This window comes from Solea solea, chromosome 12 (genome assembly GCF_958295425.1).
Source record: "Solea solea chromosome 12, fSolSol10.1, whole genome shotgun sequence".
NCBI lineage: Eukaryota > Metazoa > Chordata > Actinopteri > Pleuronectiformes > Soleidae > Solea > Solea solea.
In genome coordinates, this window is record NC_081145.1 from 6,501,422 (window position 1) to 6,508,928 (window position 7,507).

The following is a 7,507-nucleotide window of genomic DNA, read 5'->3' on the forward strand; positions in this document are numbered from 1 at the left end:
GCTTGAGTGTGAAATATGACTTTAATGGGTTCCACTTGTGAAACACCATAAAACAGGCAAACAGTTATTGAAAGAATATAAATGAGATGTGTGTGTTATGCTTTTAGACGCGAGACTGGAGGACTCAAATGCACGACTCAAAGTCAATGTAAAGTTTACTTAATAAGAACATAAACAAAAAACGCTCACTAGGAGGATCAAAAACCATTAACATAAGGCACTCTTCAGGAGGATCAAACAAATCTCAATTCGATTAAACTAGACCAGGGAAACATGAATAACTTGATATGAAAACTTGACGACGTAACTCATGGACCAAACAACATGAATTGGCGACATGACAGAGGAAGACCAGGACTATTTAAGCAGGAAGGAAGTGGTAACAGGTGAATACAATCAGGGGTGGGGCAGACAATCACCGTGGCGGGAAATCACACAAGGGGAGGAAGTCAGGGTCTGAAATGAGAGGGAAAAGGTGAATACAAAATAAAACAGGAAGTGCATATGAAAACAAGACATGGGTGACTAAACTTAACAAACTTGTCGTGATATTACAGTGTGATGTAATATTTGAGACATGTTTATTATAATATTGTTGTTGATTCTGATGTGAAATAGAGAAGAAAACAAATGAACGAATGAATGTTCTTCTGCTTGTTGCAATGTTGTCAAATGTAATGCATTATAAAGTCATTTGATCGTTTCATTTGTATCATAGGCTGTCATACTTTTACTTTAGCTGCGAGCTGTGTTTTATCTGAGATGTGTTCACAGAACTGTTGATGTGTGATACTTGCAGTCGAGCGTCAGCTTTACTTCAGGTTCCTGCTGCTACATAATTAACTCTCTTCTCAGAAAATCCAGCCGATCATATAACAATCATTATCTGTTTTCCTCGATTGTTGCATCCTGTCTGTCTCTGAACATGAAGAACTAAAAATACCACTCTGTTCCTGGATTACTGTAATCCAGAGCCTCCCTGTGTTCATGTGTGTTTGTACCAAGATGAAGGTCCTCGTCGAACAGCACACTGTATTTCTCTAGGTCAGCAAAATAAAGGTAAATTCCAAAATTTCATGTATATTTCGGAATTTAAATTAAACGAAATCCTCCTCAGTTCTTCCTAAAGGGAGGTGTTGCGAGTTGACTTTAAACTTGAATATAAAAATATTTTTAATTACTAAACGTTGTTGTTGTTTTGCGTCAAACATTGAAATTTAAAGATAGTAAAGGTCCAGTGTGTAAGAATTAGTGACATCTAATGGTCAGTCTGCACACTGACCACCTCCTTTGCCCAAACACATCAGTGATTTCCACTTTAGTGCATATAAAAGGCTTAATCTAATGCTACAGAAACCTCATTATTTGTATTTTAAAGCTATTATTCACTTACTTACTTGTGTACAAATATAATTATGGGTAGTCTCTTCAAATCCTCCTAAATGTTACATACTGGACCTTTAACTGGTGTCTAATAAAACATGTCTTGCGTCACATTTTGACGTCATGATATATGTTGTGCTTATTTTTAAACATGACATACGGCGTCAGTTAGAAATGTCTGTAATAGCTGTTTTTACAAAGTCTTATTTCCTGACTTTCGTTTTACCACAATGACAACAAAAGCATCAGAGCAGGTGACGTTCACCTGGTCTGTGTAAAATAATCACACGTGAAGTAAATAAGTAAGTAAGTAAGGCTTTATTAATAAAGTTAAGCAGTTAAAAAAATGTGCTGTACAGGGCATTAAAATCAACAAACATTCAAAAACAAATCTCATAGAACAGAGAAAAACCTCCACACTGTGAAATGAATTTACTTACATAATATATACTGTACATAAGTGGTTATACCTTTATTCCTGGCTGTGCAGGGGGATTAGGGTCAGGTCTTTTTAGTCGTTTACTCACGTTTGACAGTTTCATAAAATGCAGTTACTGTGAAACCAGGAAGGCTAAACGTGCAAAAACGTGTTTTTAGAAGTTTGTTGAAGGCATGAACTGACATCACTCACCTTACTGTTGAGGTTTGTGTGAAATACACCTTTAATGTGACAAGAACTACAGGCTCACTGTAAATGAGCAGCTGAGACACTCACACATACACAGCCATGAGTGTAAAGACATTCATGACGAGATCCATTCACTTCATCATGTCATCTGTGTGTGTTTTTATGACCTCTTTAGGACATTTTCTGTCATAAACAGTGACCTTGTGAGGACCAGCAGTCCTTATGGGGGACCAAAACCTGGTCCTAATGAGTCAGAACCTCATTACTGGCGAACTGGTTAGGTTTAGGGTTAAGATTTGAATTGTGATGAGGTTAAGTTTAGAGTTAGACATTTGCCTGGAGGATAAAGCGGTAGATAATGGATGGATGGGTTAGTGTGTGTGTGTGTGTGTGTGTGTGTGTTGAGGGATTCACCCTAAAGAGCTTTGATGCCCTTCTCTGAATCACTACCAGGTCTAATCACTCGTGCCAGCTGTCAGTGCGTAGTCGGCTCCTCTCCTCTCTCTCTCCTCTCTCTCCCCCTCTCTCCCCCTTTCCACTGGCACCACTTAACCTCACATCCTCTACTGTCGGCCATAATGGACTCTGATCACATGTAAAGTGAAACATGATGAACACATATCAGCGTGTGATGGCTCTGATCCTCCTGTAACAGATACAGCAGTGGTGACGAGTCTGCTCTGAATTTACCGTGTGTTTGTTAAAACTGCAGCTAATGGTGTGTGAGCAGATTTTCTTCTTGTCTCTGCCTCTAATCCTCTTTGTCCTCCTGCTGCTCTTCTTCTTTTTTTCTTTGCCAAACTTAATAACGTTGTGTCATTTCCCCACTGCTTAAGTGTATTCTTTAAAATGTATAGATAAATAAAAGAGTGCACTGCATCTACATATTTTAATGTAGATGCAGATTTGACTGTATATGTGCCTGTCATGGCTGACTTCTCTGGCAACGTTTTGAAACTTTCATCTGCGAAGTCCAACATCTACATATTTTAATGCATCATTTTACACAGATTTGACTGTATATGCCCCTGTCATGGCTGATTTCTAGTACGTAAGTAAGTAACAAAAGCACAATATTAAGTATAAATACTTAAAGTCACAACTTTCTTAAAATTGTATAAATAAATGTCAGACATTCATTTAAGATCCACTTTTCTGCTTCATTTCTGCTGCAGAACCTTAAAAAGTCAAGAAGTTAAGAAACAATTTTGATGACATTTCCTGACGATGTCAGTTATGGCCCGAGAAAATACAGGGAATGTGTATGCAGCATTTTGTCATGTCAAGTATTTAGTGTGACTTACCCTCACACTAGAAATTAAGGCCACAGATCACAGCATTTCAAAGACATAAAATCATACATTTGCATGAGCGAGATCAACAGTGTAAAGCTAGTATTGTAAAATTGATGAAAAGTGCTGTTGCTGAGCCTCAACTCCCGCAGGATCAGCTCAGTTTTAGCTGCTGCTGCTGCTGCTGCTGCTGCTGCTGCTCACAGCAACACTGTGGATTTACAACTACACCCTGTTTTCACAGCCAAACACATGAGCAGCATAGATTTATTGATCAGGGCGGATGATAGTCAGCTCAGTGCTTAATGGTCTGTGCATGGATTTATGGGTTAAGGCCCCAGTAGGCAAAGGTCTCACTTTGGGTCCATACCTTCAGTGTTTGAGGTCTAAGATTACCACTCAGGGTTTTGATGTCATGATCAGCCAAGTGTAGCCATGGAAAACCCTGAGGGACACCATATATCTGAGGGAGACAGGACAAAGAGGAATTACACTCTCCAGCCATGTTTTCTTAGTTATTCCTCTCAGACGCAGTCTTGTGTAAAGTACAGTAAAGGGACACTTGAGTAAAAGTACAAGTATCTTGTTGATGTTGGAGTATATTTACTGTACTTACGGAAGGTTGTGAGTTAGACTCCTGGCTACACTAGTCTACATGCCGATGTGTCCTTGGGCAAGACACTAAACCCTGTGTTGCTCCTCACGGCATTGTGTGAATAGGTGTGAAGGGTGTGTAAGTGGAGTGTAAATACAGACCATTCACCAACTCTTCTTCTTCTGATTTTATTTGGTAGTAACGAGTAACGTAGACAGTTAGGGGGGGAAATGTATTTGACTACTCAACATGTACTGGCTGATAAAAATGGCACTTTTATTATTTTCTACAGACAAACTCCTTCTCCTCCTCCTCCTCCTCCTCCTCGTCCTCCTGTGTCGTGTCCTGGGATGATGGTAGAGGACACACTGGTTAAAACTCTCGGTCAGTTGTTGGCAAGTCTAGAACCACCGGATCCTTCCAGCCCACCAGAGTGAGTTCTACCATTGCCAAACACTGTGGGAGAGAGCGCCAGTCAACACCACCAGACCTGTGTGACAGTCGGGGGGGGGGGATCAGTTTACACGGACCAGCGTCTCAGAGATAGAGCATGGGCCTCCGTTGCAACCGATGATGATATCTGAGAGGGGCTGGTGCAAATCGATCTGAGAAAAACTCACCTTAACGCTGGTGTTTGCAGCTGAGAGTCTGTCTTGTCCCATATTGGCACTACACATGATTGCTCAAACAAGGAGAGACAAAAGCAAAAATGTGCTAGTGCCAAAATGGGCAAAGAAGGTGTTTGAATCATCTCGTTTTCTATTGTTGTATGTTTTGTGTGGACATGTGGTTCTGTCTCTACTCTGTTTATGGCCCTATGGTAATTCACTGAAGATCTGCTGTGACAGTGAATTCTACCAGTGCCATACACAGAACAGGAGGAGATATAAGTGCAGGCCCCGCACGTCAACGCCAACGCTGTTCTCACAGCCATGGGAAAGAACATCAGATCATCACATGATCATAATCTTCATCAGCATCATCACTGATGCTTGTTTCATTCTGAATCCATGCAAAGACTTTGAGGGAAAATCTCCAAAGAGTTCTATCCTTTTAAAAGTTACTCTGTGTTGTTGTTGTTGTTGTTGTTGTTGTTGTATGGTTTTAGTGTTATTGGGAGATTTTAAAACCTCCACGAGAGTGGCCTTCCTGATCCTGGTGAAGAAGCGAGGCTGCTGCTCAGATTGATTCTGGCAGCACAGGGAATGATGCGCTAAGTGATTTTTGAGATGCTCCAAATGGGTCCCAAAGCAGGGCTCATCTTCCCGTTTCCGGGAGAGATCAATAGAGCTCGAGACAGAAAGAGATAGAGAGAGAGGGAGAGAGTCCCACCTTGTTCACTCTGTCAGAGTGTAAGGATAGGCAAATATAGAAAATAAAATATAATTGGGCCCTTAAACAAAATGTTATATTCAGTAAGGGCTGCAAATAAAGGCTGTCAATTATTTTATTTTTTTAGATTAATCAGTTTGTTGTTAAAAATGACAATGTCCTCAAAAGTGTGTCCACAAACCAACGAAACTCAAAGAAAACAGAGTATATTCACATTTAGGAAGCTGAACCCTCTCAAACTCACATTTGTCGATTATCGAAATAGTTTTGGATTAATGAATTAGTCATCAATGAGTCTATTGATTATTGCAAACTACACTTCATGTCATTTTGTTTGTGGAACAAAATCCTCACATTTTAAACTCATTAAAGAAAAACTCCAATTGTCCACTTTTTGGATTATGGAAGACAGGCTGATCGTTCTAGCTCAGAGCTGCATGCATTTATCATGCAGCGCATTTCTTACGTTTTTAATCAGATGCAGTCGAGGACTTCTTACCTTAACTGCGCATCCTGTATCCTCACTTCAAAACAACAAGAGGAAACTTCTCCAGTGAGACTCCGAGCGCATCCAGCAGAGGAAAAATCTCCACAGCAGAGAATCATCATGATGATGAAGAGGAGGATGGTGATGTGAGCAGTTTTTAAACTTCTTTTTCAGTCAGCTACTCCACATACTCCACACACACACACACACGCACTCGCACCTCTCCATGAGTCCAGTTCTCTGCATGTTTACGCTTCACGGCAGGGGATTTTCTACTGGACACGTAATTAGTTGGTAAGCGTCTTAAACCCAGTGGCAGAGCAGTAATCCATGCCGCCCTCCTCCCTCAACTTCTGCCGCCTTCTATACGTACAGTACGTCTCCTTTGCGCCTTTACGCACAGGACGCGCACTGCAGTGGCGACGATGTCGGGAGTTAGTTCGTTGTAAAGATTTGCTGCTTACATTAGAATTGTGTTATATTCTGAACAAAAACTATACTAACTATAGATTTCCTCACACTCTTCTTGGCTCATAACCTATACAGATTCACTCAAATCCTTTACTTTTTGAGATAAATAAACAGATAAACGCGGCCTAAAACATACAATCATTGACGGAACTGACTAAAGTACATTTTACACATAAAACATGTCAACCTGAAATAAAAAAGAGAGTGATAACAAATGAATAAAAGAGAAACGGATCCATCTGTTCCTCTAAGTTGATACAAAAACGACCTGACAACATCCACCGGGTGTGGCCCCGGGCTCTCTCTCTCTCTCTCAGTCTCAGTCTCCCTCAGTCTCTCTCTCTCTCTCAGTCTCTGTCTCCCTCACTCTCTCTCTCTCTCTCTCTCTCTCTCTCCCAGTGTCTGTCTCCCTCAGCCTCTCTCTCTCTCTCTCCTCTGGTGCTCTTTATATAGTGGACTCGTGCGCGTCGCGCTCAGGTCCCTGCGGCTCATTTACCTGCTGTCAGTAATTATTAGGGCAGATTGCAGGTGGAAAAAGCGGCATCATCCTGTCACAGTGTGATGACTCAGGTTTAGGTTACGGCTCTTTTTAAAGTTGATGCTGAAATCCAGCCGCTCACCCTTTGTCCTGCTCTACATACATTATGAAGGAGGTGCAGACGGTCAGCAGCAGCAGCATCATCACCACCACCATCATCACCATCAGCAGCAGCAGTAGCCTCTTCCTCCTGCTGCTGCTCCTCTTACACTCACCACCACAGTTATTTTCTTAATTGGAAGTGTATTCATACATTTATGCTGTACTTCTTACTGTAAAATAAAAGCTTCATAGTTGTTGCTGTGTGTGATATTGTGCTAGTACCTTTGTATTTTGTGGTGATTGTACACACCTGTAGTTATTGTGTGTTGGTCTTTTGTGTATTTTTTTATCAATGTGTGGTTCATTCAATTTAGATCAAAAGAAGAAAGATGGAAAGCTGGGCAGGTTGTTACTTTATTGATGGATGAATGTTTTGACTGATATGAGTATGTGATTGTTGAGTTTGACTGATGATGAAGTCAAAGCAGTACTCAGTTTAGTTGTTTGCTGTGCCTACAATGACTATGTTACTTATTCTGTACTAGGTAGGTCGGTAAGTAGGTAGCTAAGTAAGTCAGACGTTAAGTAAGACGGTAGGTAGGTAGGTAAGAGGATAAATAGGCAGGTAAGTAAGAGGTCGGTAGGTAGGTATGTAGGTAGGTAAGAGGTTAAATAGGTAAGTAAGTAAGAGGGTAGGTAGGTAAGTAGGTAGGTAGGTAGGATCCAAAAGTGTATAAAC